The sequence below is a fragment of the Trachypithecus francoisi genome, unplaced genomic scaffold (assembly GCF_009764315.1).
Source record: "Trachypithecus francoisi isolate TF-2019V2 unplaced genomic scaffold, Tfra_2.0 Lachesis_group5, whole genome shotgun sequence".
NCBI classification, from domain to species: Eukaryota; Metazoa; Chordata; class Mammalia; order Primates; family Cercopithecidae; genus Trachypithecus; species Trachypithecus francoisi.
In genome coordinates this window covers 86,492,667-86,506,294 of record NW_022681470.1, presented here as the reverse complement: position 1 = coordinate 86,506,294, position 13,628 = coordinate 86,492,667, and the positions used below count along the sequence as shown (strand labels likewise).

General features: G+C 43.2%; 1 protein-coding gene across 3 annotated transcripts in view; it reads left to right on the top strand.

The window, feature by feature from the left end:
• Positions 1-13,628, top strand: part of DDR2 (discoidin domain receptor tyrosine kinase 2) — a 163,774-nt gene that overhangs the window by 73,331 nt on the left and 76,815 nt on the right. The window contains exon 1 of one of the 3 annotated variants that reach the window (XM_033196488.1): positions 12,825-12,902. The exons of the other annotated variants lie outside the window; for them this stretch is intronic. The gene's annotated coding sequence lies outside the window, so the exon portion shown is untranslated. Of the gene's footprint in view, positions 1-12,824; positions 12,903-13,628 lie in introns of those variants that run through there. 3 annotated transcript variants of the gene reach the window in all.

Sequence of the window (13,628 nt, the reverse complement as noted above, 5' to 3'; positions counted from 1 at the left end):
CCATCTCCCCCTGAAAGGCCAGGGCCCCCTCCCGGGCCTCTGGGCTCCACCTCTGGCTGAGGGTGTGTTTGTTTGGCTGTGACTCTTTCCCTTCGGTTTCCCTCTCTGGGTGTCATATTTCATGAGCTCCAGGCTCCTGCCTGTTTCAGCTTGAGCCTCTGGCTTTCATTGCTGCCTCCTTGGCCAAAGCTGAGTGAGGGCTTGAAAAATGACACTGATTGGATGCACATTTGATAGAGGCGATTGCTGGACCAGCACCTCACCAATCCCCAGCTCCAAATGCAACTGACTCCTGGTTGGAGCCCAAACCACTGCTTTAGTAAGAGAGGCCCCTTTCCTCCCTTCTCTCCACCCCATACCCTTGCTGTTTGCCCAGCTCTTTCTGCTGAAATCAGAGGCAGCTTGTGCCTCCCAGCCTTCTTCCCTGCCCCCGCTGTCTGCCCAGACGCAAGCTTCCCCTGGGATGGAAAGCCCCCACTTCTCTGACTGTGCTAATCCTCTGTTTGAGGTTCCAGAATGTAGTTCCCAATTGTTGGGCCTGGGTTCCTGTACTTAGCTGCCCAGAATCTCCACTTCTCTGCTAAGATTTCTATTATACAAGAGATTCACCCAGAACCCTCTCCGTGGGCCTCCATGCCTCTTTTTGCTGAATTCTGCATTCTCATTCTGGGTAGGGGTGGGAGTTGGTGGGGGTACATGTACCTCGAGTCTAATCATGATCTTATTGGGGAGAGCTCAGTAGGAAAGTAATAACATACTCATTTAAACAACTTTTTCTCTGTTAGTCTTTTTGTTGAACTTCATAGAATTAATGGATAAAGACTATTGGTTAGAGTGCATGCTTCTTAGAAGAGATGTAACTCCATCTTAAGATTTTAAGATGACTCCATTTTAAGAGACTCTTAAAAAAATAAGGATTGTCACTGCAGGAGTGTACAGAGCACCTCAACTATTGGAGTCCAAGTGGTCTCTTGGGTGGGTCATAAAATCTGAGTCATAAGAACCTCATGGCAAAGAAAACTTGAAACTGCAAAGTCTCACATAGTCATTTGCTGAAAACTGAAGTATCCCAGCAAACGTGGGGTTAGACCTCCTTAGAGAAACACGTTCCAATATGAGATTGAACCTGACAATTTTGCATGCTAACCTGGACTGTTTCTTATTACAGCAAAGGAGATGGGCTTTTTGTTTGCTTTGGGTGTATTTGTTTTTGCTGCCAAAGTGTTGTAATGTCATGATTATTTAATATGTATGAGGCCTAGTTGTGTACTAGGGAGAGTCAAAATACATTTACTATGAAATGAGATCAGCTCCAGTTGTTTAAACAGCTCCAGTTGTAATAATAAAAGCTAAGACTTGATGCCAAGCACTGTTTCTAGGTATTAACTCATTGACTCCTCATGATTACTCCTCACGATGGTCCTCTTGGAAAGGATCCTATTTTTCTATGAGAAAACTGAAGCTTGAGTGTTAAGGAACTTGCTTAAACTCACACATTTAGTAAAGGTCAGCATTTAGATTTAAAGCCAGGCACCCTCATTCTAGAGCCTGTGGCTCAACCGCTGAGCTATACTGCTTGTTAGTGTTGTTGGTGGAGTGATAGTAGAAGTAGATGGGCTAGAGTTCTCCATTTCTAACCCTAAAAATCTATAGCTATTAACACTGAAGACAGCAACTGCCAATTAAATAAATCCTCGATGAGACCGAGAAATCTGCTAATCTGTTGGTCACTAATATCTGCAGTTTATCTGCTTGTCTATCTGCAGTAGAACTGTCTTAGAATACTTTGCTGAATGAAATTGAACATAGAAAGCTGACTGAAGGGAAAACAGAGAAGGTAGGATAGTTGAGAAGGGAGTAAGATCAGACAAATGGCAATACTCTGTGGGATACTGTGTCCAAGCAGAACAGTCAAGGGATTCAGTTCTCAGAAGCTGTTCAAGTAGATGCCCTCCTTACAGAGTCGGTTAGCCCCTTGCTGTACGCACATTTGAGGCTGTTCAAAGCATGAGGGAGGCATGGTCTGTGCTCATTCCAGGCATCCAAAGCACCAGGGAGGCATTATCTGTGTTCATTTCAGGCATCTTATCTCGCTGCCACTTCCAGGCCTGCCCGTTACAGACAATATATTTTCTACACTCTCCCTTCTCCTTTATTTTTACTTCTGGATGTGCCATGGTGAATATTTTTCAGGGGAATGGGGGGAATAGTTTCCTTCTCAAGCTGGGTTGAAACCTAGTACTATGATTAGGGTTCCGCTATCCTCTGCCTGCCTCTCCCCTAACTCCTGCTGTGTATAGGTGGGCACGGCTCAAGCATCCTCAGGCCTGGGAGAAGGCTGCATTAGGAATGTTCCTACCAGCAGAAACCGGCCAGTGGGAGGCTTGTAGGCACTTTGTAATTTACCATTCTCCTCTTGAACTATGCAGCAGTCTGAGGGGCTGTTCGGAGGATTCTCCCCAGTCATTCCCATTGCTAGCTTTGGGGGCCTTCTCCCATAGTTCATAGCCTCATACTAATGTGCTTTATTCCTAAAGCCCTGTCCTCGGGGTTTTTGAAGAAAAGGAATGAAGATCAACATGCCTTCCCTAGCTCTAAATTACACTGTTTGACTCATATAGTGAGGAGCTTTATAATCTGTAATCCTTTTGGGATTGTCTGTACTATAAGGATATTCTCTGGGACTTATGCCTATTTAACCAAGATTGTCTGCAATGGGGAGCTCCCATAACAGGGAATTCAGAAGAAGGCTGGCATAGGCTTCTAACTTATACCAGTGCTCCCTGATGCCTGTGAATATGGGGAAAGGGTGAGGAGATTTTGAGAACAGATAAGAGACATTTGAATTTCTCCATGCCTTCTGAAAAACCATGTGCAGAGATGAATTGAAACTTACCTTGTTAGCATTATAAATCTAAACACTTTCCTTGCTAGGCCTCAATGGCTTAATAATATCCTCTAAAGAATCTATGTTCACTCTACTTGCGTCAATTTATATCTCCTTTTTCCAATTCTGCATTGTCTCTGGACACTTCTACTTCCAAATATCACCTGTTTAAGGAATAGCACTTACCTTGTCTTGCACTGTGAACCCAAATTTCTGTGAAAAACGGTCTCTGGCAGTTGTTCCCACTTGAGATTGCTGAGTGTCATGAACATTGGTTTTGAAGAGTATGGAGTATTGTTGGAAGACAGCTTGAGGCTAAACGCGGTTGTGCAATATGGTTCCTACACACTGTCTAGCAGGTGGTTGGATACAGTTATGCCATACTCTGCTTCTTGGTTTGTTCCATTCAAAGCATGAAAAAATAAAAGCAGAATGTAGAATATCTTCAATGAATTCAACTTCTCTTAAGCTCACTTTTATCTCCTTTCTGTAAGACTCAGTCATTATTTCTGAATATGTCATCAAATTTATATGAGTGAAAACCCAGTTTTAGTTTTAAAACACACAGATAAAACAATAAGATGCAAAGTTCTACAGTAAAATTCTTAGACATAAACACTGAGATTTTTGGATTCACAAATAAATAGTTTAGATAACACTCAGAAAGATCTTTTCCTCCTAATTAGCTTCTATTGTCACCTCGTCCTAAGTTGATATGTAGCTCAATTTGTTAGGAAAGGGATTTCCCACACATGCCCTAACTATAATCATAAGCATCTGCAACTCTGTTTTCAAAGAAAGCATCTGCAATTCTATTTTCAAACAGGTGGTTACTCATGAGAGAGCTTCTTTAAATTGCAATGGACCACACAGAGGTGGATGTCTAGCACATTTGCTGTGACTATGACTTTGCCCTGACCCTATCTTTCACTGTTTCTTCTTTTCAATATTGCAGGATTCTAACCATATGACTTTCCCACCCCTCACCTGATGGCTTCTACTGGCAACACCATCTTATGCTATTTGGGGTAAATGTGCTCCTTATCAGCCCTGGATCCTAGCCAGGCTCAGGACCTTGTGAATGCAATGTCTATTGGGCTGTTGTAGACCCCATGACTATGACCTAGACACTCAGTCTTGTATGCCACATCCCTTTTCAAGGAGCTAGGTCAAGGACATCATGCAACTCATTTGCATGCCATATTGAAGATTCACACTCGGGGGAATACTTTATTCTCAGACAGCCAAGACTTTGAAACGCCAGCATAGTACGGAGAGTGCTGAGCCTTCAGCATTTTTAGCACATGATTTCAGCCTTGGAAATCTGATGTACTTGCAGACCTCTACACAAGAGGAGGTATTTGCATAGAAACATGAACATGCTGGGGCTGGGTCATACTTTTGCTGCACATATTAAAGCATAGATTGTAACCAAAATTTTGGAAGCAATGAGAATCTCTTACTCTACTGTTGGGATATGGGGTCACAGCAAGACTTTGGAGGAGGTATTATTTATTGAGAAGATGCCTCTAGGAGCTGTTACTCAGAGTCATTAATCACCTACAGGGCACTATGAGAATGGCATATTTCATGTCTTAAAACCATTTATAGCTACTGGTTGAAACAGAAAAGGAAACTATGTGCTGTGTGATTAAACCAGTGTTTTCCTTTTTGCATTCTGTCTTCTACATGTGTTGTGGTGAAATGAAACTTTACCACGTTCAGCAGGTGCTCAGGAGAAACATTGAGCAGTGTTGATATATATTTCAATGGAATTCAAGACACTGATAAATAATTTAGGACTTGGGGAGATCTGGGCATGGGAAGAAGAACTGGAAAAAAAACAAAAAACAAACAAAAAAAAACCACAGGTAATTTACTAATATACGTTTGTAGGTTAAAACACTTTTTATAGCTGACCGTAGTAGATTCTTTACAACTATTAAGTGGTATTAATTAGGTTGACCCGATTCCCTTGGAAAAATGATTAATTTTGTCCTCCAGACCTTACTTCTGAAGCTCAAAGTTGGTTTAAACAATTCAGTTGTAGTAGAGGATAGCGTAATACACAAGTTTTGCCACAGAATCTGGGCCAGATGGCATTTGCAGTAAATGGAAGGTAACAATGATCAGCTCTGGTATTTACATGTGTAGGTGGTATGGTCTTGTGGGAGTGTTCATATGCATACAAGTCATATGGCTCTTGGCCATAAACTATTGCCACGTAAGGCTTTGACTCTATATCAGTATGAATAAGGTAGCTCTTTCAGCTCATGAGTATCCATTTGCTTTCTGTGTCAGGCTGATGTCAAGTTACCCTGCTTTAGTACAAAGGGTGAACAGACACATAGATTATTAAAACTGAAAGGGATCTAAAAATCTATCTAAACCAACATCCTATGTGAAGAAGGATCCTCCTTGCAGCCTCACAAATAAGATGATTAGTCAGCCTCTACTTGAATATTTCCAGTAGTGGGGAGCTCACAACCTCACAAAGAAGCACAGCACATTTTTGGATGGCTCTAATTTTTAGGGTGTTCTCCCTTATTTTGGATAAAAATCTGCCTCCCTGCAACTTCCTCAGTCATGACTGGAGTTCTGTTGTATGATCTGAAACCTTCTATTTCAGAATAGGGCGTCACATATTTGAAGACCATCATCGAGTCCCAGTGTAGCTTTCTTTTTTCTGCATGAAGCATTCCAAGGTCTTTCAGTAAATCCCCTTGTTTTCTTGGCAGGGAGTCACTCATCATCACTTTTCTCTTCCCACTGCAGCTATATTAAGCTCCTTGAACCTTTGCATCCTGGAGATACAGCTTTCTTATCACAAAGCCCAATTTACCTTCTCTGAAAAGAGTCTAGTTCTTTTTATTAGTTTTAGTTGTACAGTTTGGGATTCTCCTGTTTCTCCTCTTTGTCTTATTTTTCTTCCCAGCTTCCTTGTCACTTGGCGTTATTGTGCATAAAGTTCTGAATCATATTCTTCATCTTTGTTCGTTGTAATTTTTGTCACTCTGTCTTCCCTCTTGGATTATTTCTTTCATTCTCCTTAGAAAATTTTTGAATTCTCCCATCAGTTGGAAAAAAGAGACCCTCTTTATATCCTTTACCTTCTTCTCCAGCTTATACTGACTATGCAAGCAGCTTATACTTAGGTCCCATGCAAGCAGTGAGTTCAGAAAAACCAAGAACATGAACAATGTGTCATCTCCTATTGTTGGCTCTTGATTTTGAATAGATATTCCCTACCCAACTAGATTTATGTGTGAGACTCTGAGTATAGGTCATTCATTGAATGTCTGTTACTGCTAGAGTCTCTGAGTATGTAGTCAGTTGATATGAACTTAAATGTAGTTGGTGTTACACGCAGTTTAAATGTTACCCTATGTCAACCTCATGGTTCTCATTCTTATGCCAATAGCTACAGTATATTTATTCTCTACCATAGGATCTAATTACATAAGCTTTGGTACTTCTCATTGTCCAGAAGGAACTTAATGTGAGAGAGGGTATGTCTTCCTCACATTATGACGGATTAAGAAACAGAGGCTCAGGGAGAATTTTTGGCTCATCCAAGATTACACCATTAGTTCAGCAGCTGGTCAGATGCTGTTTCCGATAAGCCACTCAGTTAGCTAACTTCCTTGGCTTCAATAAAGAAAGTGACTTTAACTGTGGCATTTCTGATCTTTTATACTGTGTGTGTGTGTGTGTGTATACATTTTTTCTTCTTTATCACCTACCATGTTTTCTGATATGTAATAAGTTCTCAATAAATGCTGGTTAATGAATATTTCAAGCCATGTTTTCCTTTTGGAAGTTGGGAGCATATGTAATGGAAAAAGACTAGATTGAGCGATAAAGCATAAAGTATAACTAGGAAAGGTCATAGTTTGGGATGAAGAGTAATGCAGTTTGTTCAGAAGTATATAAGGCATTGTGCTATGTGCCACGATGCCTATACAGAATGTATAGTCTCTAGTTCCTGATATCAGAGAGTTTATAATGAGATAAGCATATTATATTTGGCATTGTGAAAATGAGATAAAAATAGAGATAAGACTGAATCATATGGGAAAAGATTAGTTTCCAGTTAAGAGAATGTTATCAACATCAACGAGGTGTTCAGAGAAGGGAAGGTAATGAAGAGCCTGCTATTATGCTATTGTTCTCATCGGAAGAGGGGTGAGTGTGAGGGAGGAAGAGAGGACAGATGGAAGATGAGAAGAGGGTGTTTTCCAGAGCAATGTTGTGCATTTAGTACCAGCCCTGTGTGGTAAATAGGACACGAACCTCCAATTGGCTTAAGTTCTTGAGGTAGAATAGATTAAGAATATAAAAAAGGGAACACAATTTATTGATCACCTACTATATGTGAATTCACGAATATTTCTTGATCACCTGTCTGTAGAAGGCACTGTGTTAGGTGTCAGAGATTCAGTGGTAATAAAGAGAGATACTATCTTCATCCTCAAGGGCAGGCCAGGTAGTGTGCTAGGAACCTCACAAAACTGATCTCAGGAAGGAGGTGCTGAAGTCACATAAGCTCCCCTTATGTAGTTATTCCAGTTTCTGGTTTTCATATCTAATGGATTTTTTTTTTTTTTTTTTTTTTTTTTTACCATAGCTTCTCCTATCCACCCAACCCCTGCCTTTCCAGAGTGTGTCTGTCTTTCCAAAATGAGTTTAATACTTTGTGCACATGCTGGGATCCCCATGGGATTGGTGACATCATATGCCATTGGCTCCTATTGCACGCAAGAGAGGAGACAGATCTGCACATTCCTGCAGTTAATGCTGAGCAGAATCTTGGCAGAGGTGGTAGCATCCTTCATTTGACTTTAGACCTTCAACCTCTCTTTTAAAGCCCTGGCTCACACAGTTATTGAGAAGCCTTATCTTGCAAAGAACCTATAGCTTAGGAAAGAGTTGCCCACGTCTTTGCTATCAAACAAAAAATATTGGCAAATCTTTTATCAATTTTCTATTCTGGCAGAGGTACCATTTATTATGGGGTAGATGGGATATAGATAGAGCATCTCCCTGCCCCTAACCCCTACCTTCCTGAGATAAATGCCTGTTCCACTCCCCAATCACCAGGAAATACCTTAGAGCAATGGAGTCTAATAGCCTGAGAGTTGTAAAGGGGCAGCAAAGCTACTTCTGCAGGAAGAGAGTGTGCATGAGCCTTATTCATCATCCATATGGGAAGCTGATTCATGTACATGCTTTTCACCCTGATTTGACACATACTAACGTCAAATAACTATCTGCTTTACCCCATTTGGATACTATAATAAAAAAAAGATAGTCCAGGTACCTCATAAACAACAGAAATTTATTTCTCATTGTCTTGGAGGCCAGGATGTCCAAGATCAAAGTGCTGGCAGATTCAGGGTCTGTTTAGGGCCCACTGCCTGGTTTATGGATGGCATGTTCTCGCTGTGTCCTCACATGGTGGAAGGGATGAGGGATCTCTATAGGATCTCTTTTAAAAGCACTCTGAAAGAGGGTGCCACCTTCATAACCTAATCACTTCTCAAAGGCCCTACTTCCTAATACTGTCACACTGGGGGTTAGAATTTCAATATAGGAATTTTGGGGGAACACACATCCAGTCTGTAGCACTATCTGATAAGGCTTCTGAATAGTCCTGGGCCATTTTACGTAATGGGGATTTACTAAGGACTCTCAATAGCATAGCTCTTGCTTCAAGGGGTTTTCCATGGAGGACCTGCCAGAATCACCTAAAGATTTGCCCTTTTGCTTTTGGGGGAATCATTGAGAGAAAAAGGACCTGGCTCCCGTGCTTTCCGCATGCTCACCCACTCCGGCCCTTCTGATTAATGTTTGCTGTTCTGCTTTGCAGATGCCTCCCAGGACCCAGAGGGAGACTGTAGCCTCATTTCTGTGGAGACCTTTGGCTGGACTCTCCTGGCTCTCCCAGAGGTGAGAGACCGTGGTTCCTGTAGCCTCAGGCTTGGCACCAACTCATCTCTGGTGGATCCAGGATTCCAGATATCCAATCTCACTACAGCCAGGGCCTCTTTGTCCCAGTGTGACCTTGCAGGCTGTCCCTCTGCCTGCCTCTTAATAGCCCCTGCCATTGGTGATTTTCGTTCCAGCTATGAGCCAATGGATCCCTGAAAGCGACTGTGTGGGCTTCTCTCACCATCTCACTCTGGCCTCAGCCTGGTGGTGTGCTCCTCTGTGGTCTGGATGGGGATGATGAACTTGGGCTGCCCGTTGTTTTTGTTTTGTGATATTTAAAGCAGCCAAAGCTCTCATTACTGTAATACAGTATGTGCCTGGGCTGAAGGGGTAGCAGCATTCCTTCTGGATGAGGGGGCAGCTCTATTCTGTTGTGGTGCACCCGCCAGAGTGTTTAGAACCATGGCTGGTAGAATTTACAGTGCCAGGACTGACAGGGGCCTTGGAACTCCCGCATTTTCACACATCCCAGCCCCCTTGTTTGAATGAAGAGGGAGTTGAGCCCATTCTGGGTATGGGGCGACTATTCAGGCCCTGGGGTGATGAGTGGCAGATCTGGGACTAGAACTTAGGCCCAGAGACCAGCTTGCTGTCATCTGGCTAAGTTTCTGCTTCTGTTCTCCTCACTTGTTCAAGATCCTTCTGAGGCCCTGAACCAAATGAGGAAAATTAATGTAAATCTTAGCACACTGCCTGATACGTAATAAGTGCTCCATAAATGTTTATTAGTACTCTCATAAGCCCTGAGACGTGCAAAATATTCTTGCCCTTCAGGGACTTAATATTGTCTTGAGGAGGAGACAAAATTTTCACACTTACACACTAACACACTTAAGGAGCAATTTAAGTCACTAAATGGTTATCTGCTAAGTTTTGGGGAATAGGTGCAGTGGATCACACAAGAGAGGAGACAGATTATTATGGCCTAGAAGAAGTGCCATAGTGAAGATAAGAGCAAAATGTGTATGACATCTGTGTATGACAGCTTTTCAACTCCTGGCAGTGAGATGAACAGGTCAGCAGACATTCCTGGACACTGCAGAGCCCTCAGGTCATCCACTCATCTACCCAGCACATTCACTGATTATCACCCAGCTCTGTGCTCTGCATGAGAATGTAAAGAAGACCATGACAAGATCCTTTCCTCAAGCCTAGCCAGGGAGACAGACATGCATAAAGATATGACCACTGAAAAATTCTACATTCATATCTATTTATATCCTCAAAGCATCATCTGAGCCCACGGGTGGGTAGGCAAGTCAGATAGGATCAAGAGTTTGAAGGAAAGCATACATTTACCTGGTAAAAAGGGGCAACTCGCAAGCCATAAGCTCTTGTGCAAAGGGGCTGGTAATTGTGAGTCTTCTGCAGGAGAGGTGGAGTTGCTGGGACATTAGACCCAATCAAGGGCATTCTGAGAATGAGATTGAGAAGTCTCTGAGGCCAGCATGGGGCAAGACCTTGGTGTCACATTCGGCCCTGGCAATGTGGTATTTTTGAGCTGGGCCAGGAAGCGGAGAGGAGTGGGCCTGGTAGAATGGAGAGGGAGGCTCTTTACTTATCAAGAGTAGGTACCAGATGCTGGTGACTCAAGGGGAAACTTCCTGAATGGATATGGAGCCTGTAGATGTTTAATCGCCTAAAACAAACACATTTTCTGCACTGCTTGGTTCAGAGGCTGCAGGTTAAAGTAACACAGAAGAGAATATCCAGCCAGCAATGTGAAGGAAGCATGATAAGGAAAGGGTTAGAAGCTGAACTTCTCTTGATCAATGACTTCATTATCTTGGCAAGGATTGCAGAAACTGCAGGTGCTGAGGGAGTGACTTGTTTGAGGGGAGGGGTAGGGACCAGGAAAGGAATCCCAGGCACTTGGTGCTAACCCAACTGCTGAATGAGGCTTTCAGGCTCTGGGATTCAGTCAGGAACTCCTGGGCCACATTCTTCCTAGGTATAGGGCTAGAGAGGCTTCACTCTTAGTGTCTGTATGTCCCTGGGCCAATCTGCTTTGTTCTACCATGCCTAACATCAGAAAAATAAAGGTAGATTAAGTTTAGAGCCACTGCTCTGTGTCTTCATCCTGCTTGTTTTTCCTAAGGCAATTGAGCCTTGGAAGGCCTTGTAAGTTCCTGTGAGGTCTACAGTTGTCAGGGGTTGGTGAGGTCGGAGAACAAGCTGGTCTGTTCTGAATTCGACTCTCTCTTTCTTTCTCCCTTTCACTACTGAAGGTCTTCCTGAGCCTTTGCCTCTTTCATCAGCCTGGATGTTGAGGCTGCAATTTTTCATGATTGCTTGTTTTGTATTTTTTCTTCACGGTCTTTCCTAAAGTCCGTTATTCATCCAGGTCCACTTATACGTCTTCTAATCTATTGCACGAACCCTGCAGCCATGGCCTGGCATGAAGTTGCCTGCTCATTGTCTCGCTGGTTTTTCCAAATGCTCACAGGCACTAGTCATGTAAATCTCCTCCTGGCAAGAAAAAAGACTGACTTTTTGTTGTTATCCCCAGATGATTCAACCTGTCCTGGGCTCACAGCAGATGCTCAGCATACGATTGCCACCTCGACCACTGATCTTTTTCTTCCTATACACCATTCTATTCACACCACTATTCAAAAATTGATATTTATAAGCACTTACTATATCCCAGGAATTGTATTATATGTTCTTTATATGTATTATCCCATTTAATTTTAATAGTGATACCATTTTCTACTTTTAACTATCTCTCCTTTCTACACTGATAGAAAAGTGTCCCTAAACTCAGAGACTTATTAGTACCTGGCTGTTTTAGAAGTTCCTGACCCATAACGTTTCTGAAGTTATCGCTACAGGATATGGTTGCAAAGGCCTGGGAGGAGAAATCCTTTCTGTCTCTGATGGTTTCAGGGAAGGTAAGAGGTCTCCTGTCTCTTTGTGGTAAAAACACCAGGGTAGGCCTTGATCTCCTGAGTCTTGAGTATGTTAAGGGAAGGACACTAAGATTGCTCTGCCAAAAGGGCAGACTCTGCCTGGTGTCTGGGAAGTTGAGCCCAAGTTTCTCTCCAAGGAGGGTCTCCTGCAGGGATCTGGAAGGAGAGTCTATTGGCATCACACAGGACCTCTTCTGGGTTCAGGAGGGTTTCCTATAGCTAGATGAGATAGAACTGATTGATGTCTCAGTGATGCTTCAGGCCATGTTGATTGGACCTGCGCTAAAGGCAAGCCGCCCTTCAGAGCCATGTGTTCTCAAGAGACAGCACAGCCATAACCGCAAGAGTAGGATGGTCCTGGTGGAAATGGCACAGTCAAAACAAGCTCCTGGGCCTTGTGGCTTTGAGTGGCTGAACTGGAAGGTTCTTGGGGTGCGAGCACTCTCACTCGCAGTATTGATCAAGCAGCGTAATCACATCACTGCCCCCACAGAAGTGGCAGCCACTCAGTTCTCCTCAGCCCAGGCTGATTTCTGCTCTGCTGGTTCATAGGAAACCACTTGGATGTTTCATGACTGCTGAAGCCCAAGGCACTTTCTCCAGAGGCAGCATGCATCACTCACAGGATGGACCAAGCGAAATGTCCTGGTCAAAGGCAAGAAGTTTGTATTATTGTCCTTGCCTATTTTACTATCATGTAAATACCCGCCAACAAACCTACAGATATTCTCTGAGTACTTACTATGTAGGTGTTAAGGGATACAAAAATAAGGGTGTGGCCAGGGGTGGCATTGCTTTTTGCCCCTAACTTGAAAATTTGTTGAGAACATCATGCCAAGCACAGTGAAAACAAAAGATAAATACAAGTAAATGGTAACATTTATGAGACAGGCACTAGGTTCTACGCACTTCTTATGTGTTAACTCATTTCATCCTTACAATATTCCTATGTGCAGGGGCCATTATTACTCCCATTTTTACAGGTAAGAAGACAGAGGTGCCAAAGTTCAAGTGTGTGCCCAGGTGCATGCCACCGGTGAGAGAGGGAGACAGGACTCAAACCCAGCAAGCCTGGTCTCAGACAAGGTGACTCATAAAGAGCAGGAAAGGAGGTAGGCGGCAGAACATTCAGTGCAGAGGCTCAGAGGGTGGAAGGAAGTAACTTCAATCTGGTTTAAAGAAACCAGTTATCAGAGACAGAGAGGGCCTAAAGAAGGTATAGGTGGCTCAGAGTTTTAGGAAGGAAAAACAGGAAGTTGGGCCAATAGGGATAGCGAGATAAGAGAACAAGTGCTAGGCTGGAAGACCAGGGGCCTGGCCGTTGCTGTGAGCAGCTGCTCCCTCGGGGGAGGTCACTCTGCTTTTTGGGCTGCCTTATTTTTCTCACCTCCAATTGGAGAAAATTGGGAAAGATGAGCTTTCAGGTCCCTTCAAGTTTTTACCTTATGGTTCTGTGATTTTTGAGGGCTCGCATGTTTCCTTGGTTGCTTCCAAAACCCTCTGACCACAGTCCCTCAGGCTGACCCTCTTGTGCCCAGTAATGTGGAAAGATGGCCCTCTGCTCACCAGCACGTGCTTCCGAGGGCTGTGGAGCCTGGGACAGAAGGTAGGGTTGGAAAGAAAATGAGAGGAGCTGGTTGGGAAAGATACTTACGTACAGAAAAGTTTCCAGCAAGTCAGAGGTAAGAGTAAAAGATCCAAATGAAAGCCAGAGATTGCTAGGGCTCACCAAGGTTGAATAACTTGTCCAAGGTCTTAGCAGGCCAAGGGATATTGGATTATAACATTTCTAATACATTGTTTTGTATTTGGAAAATGCTCTGCCTTCAGTTTGTATT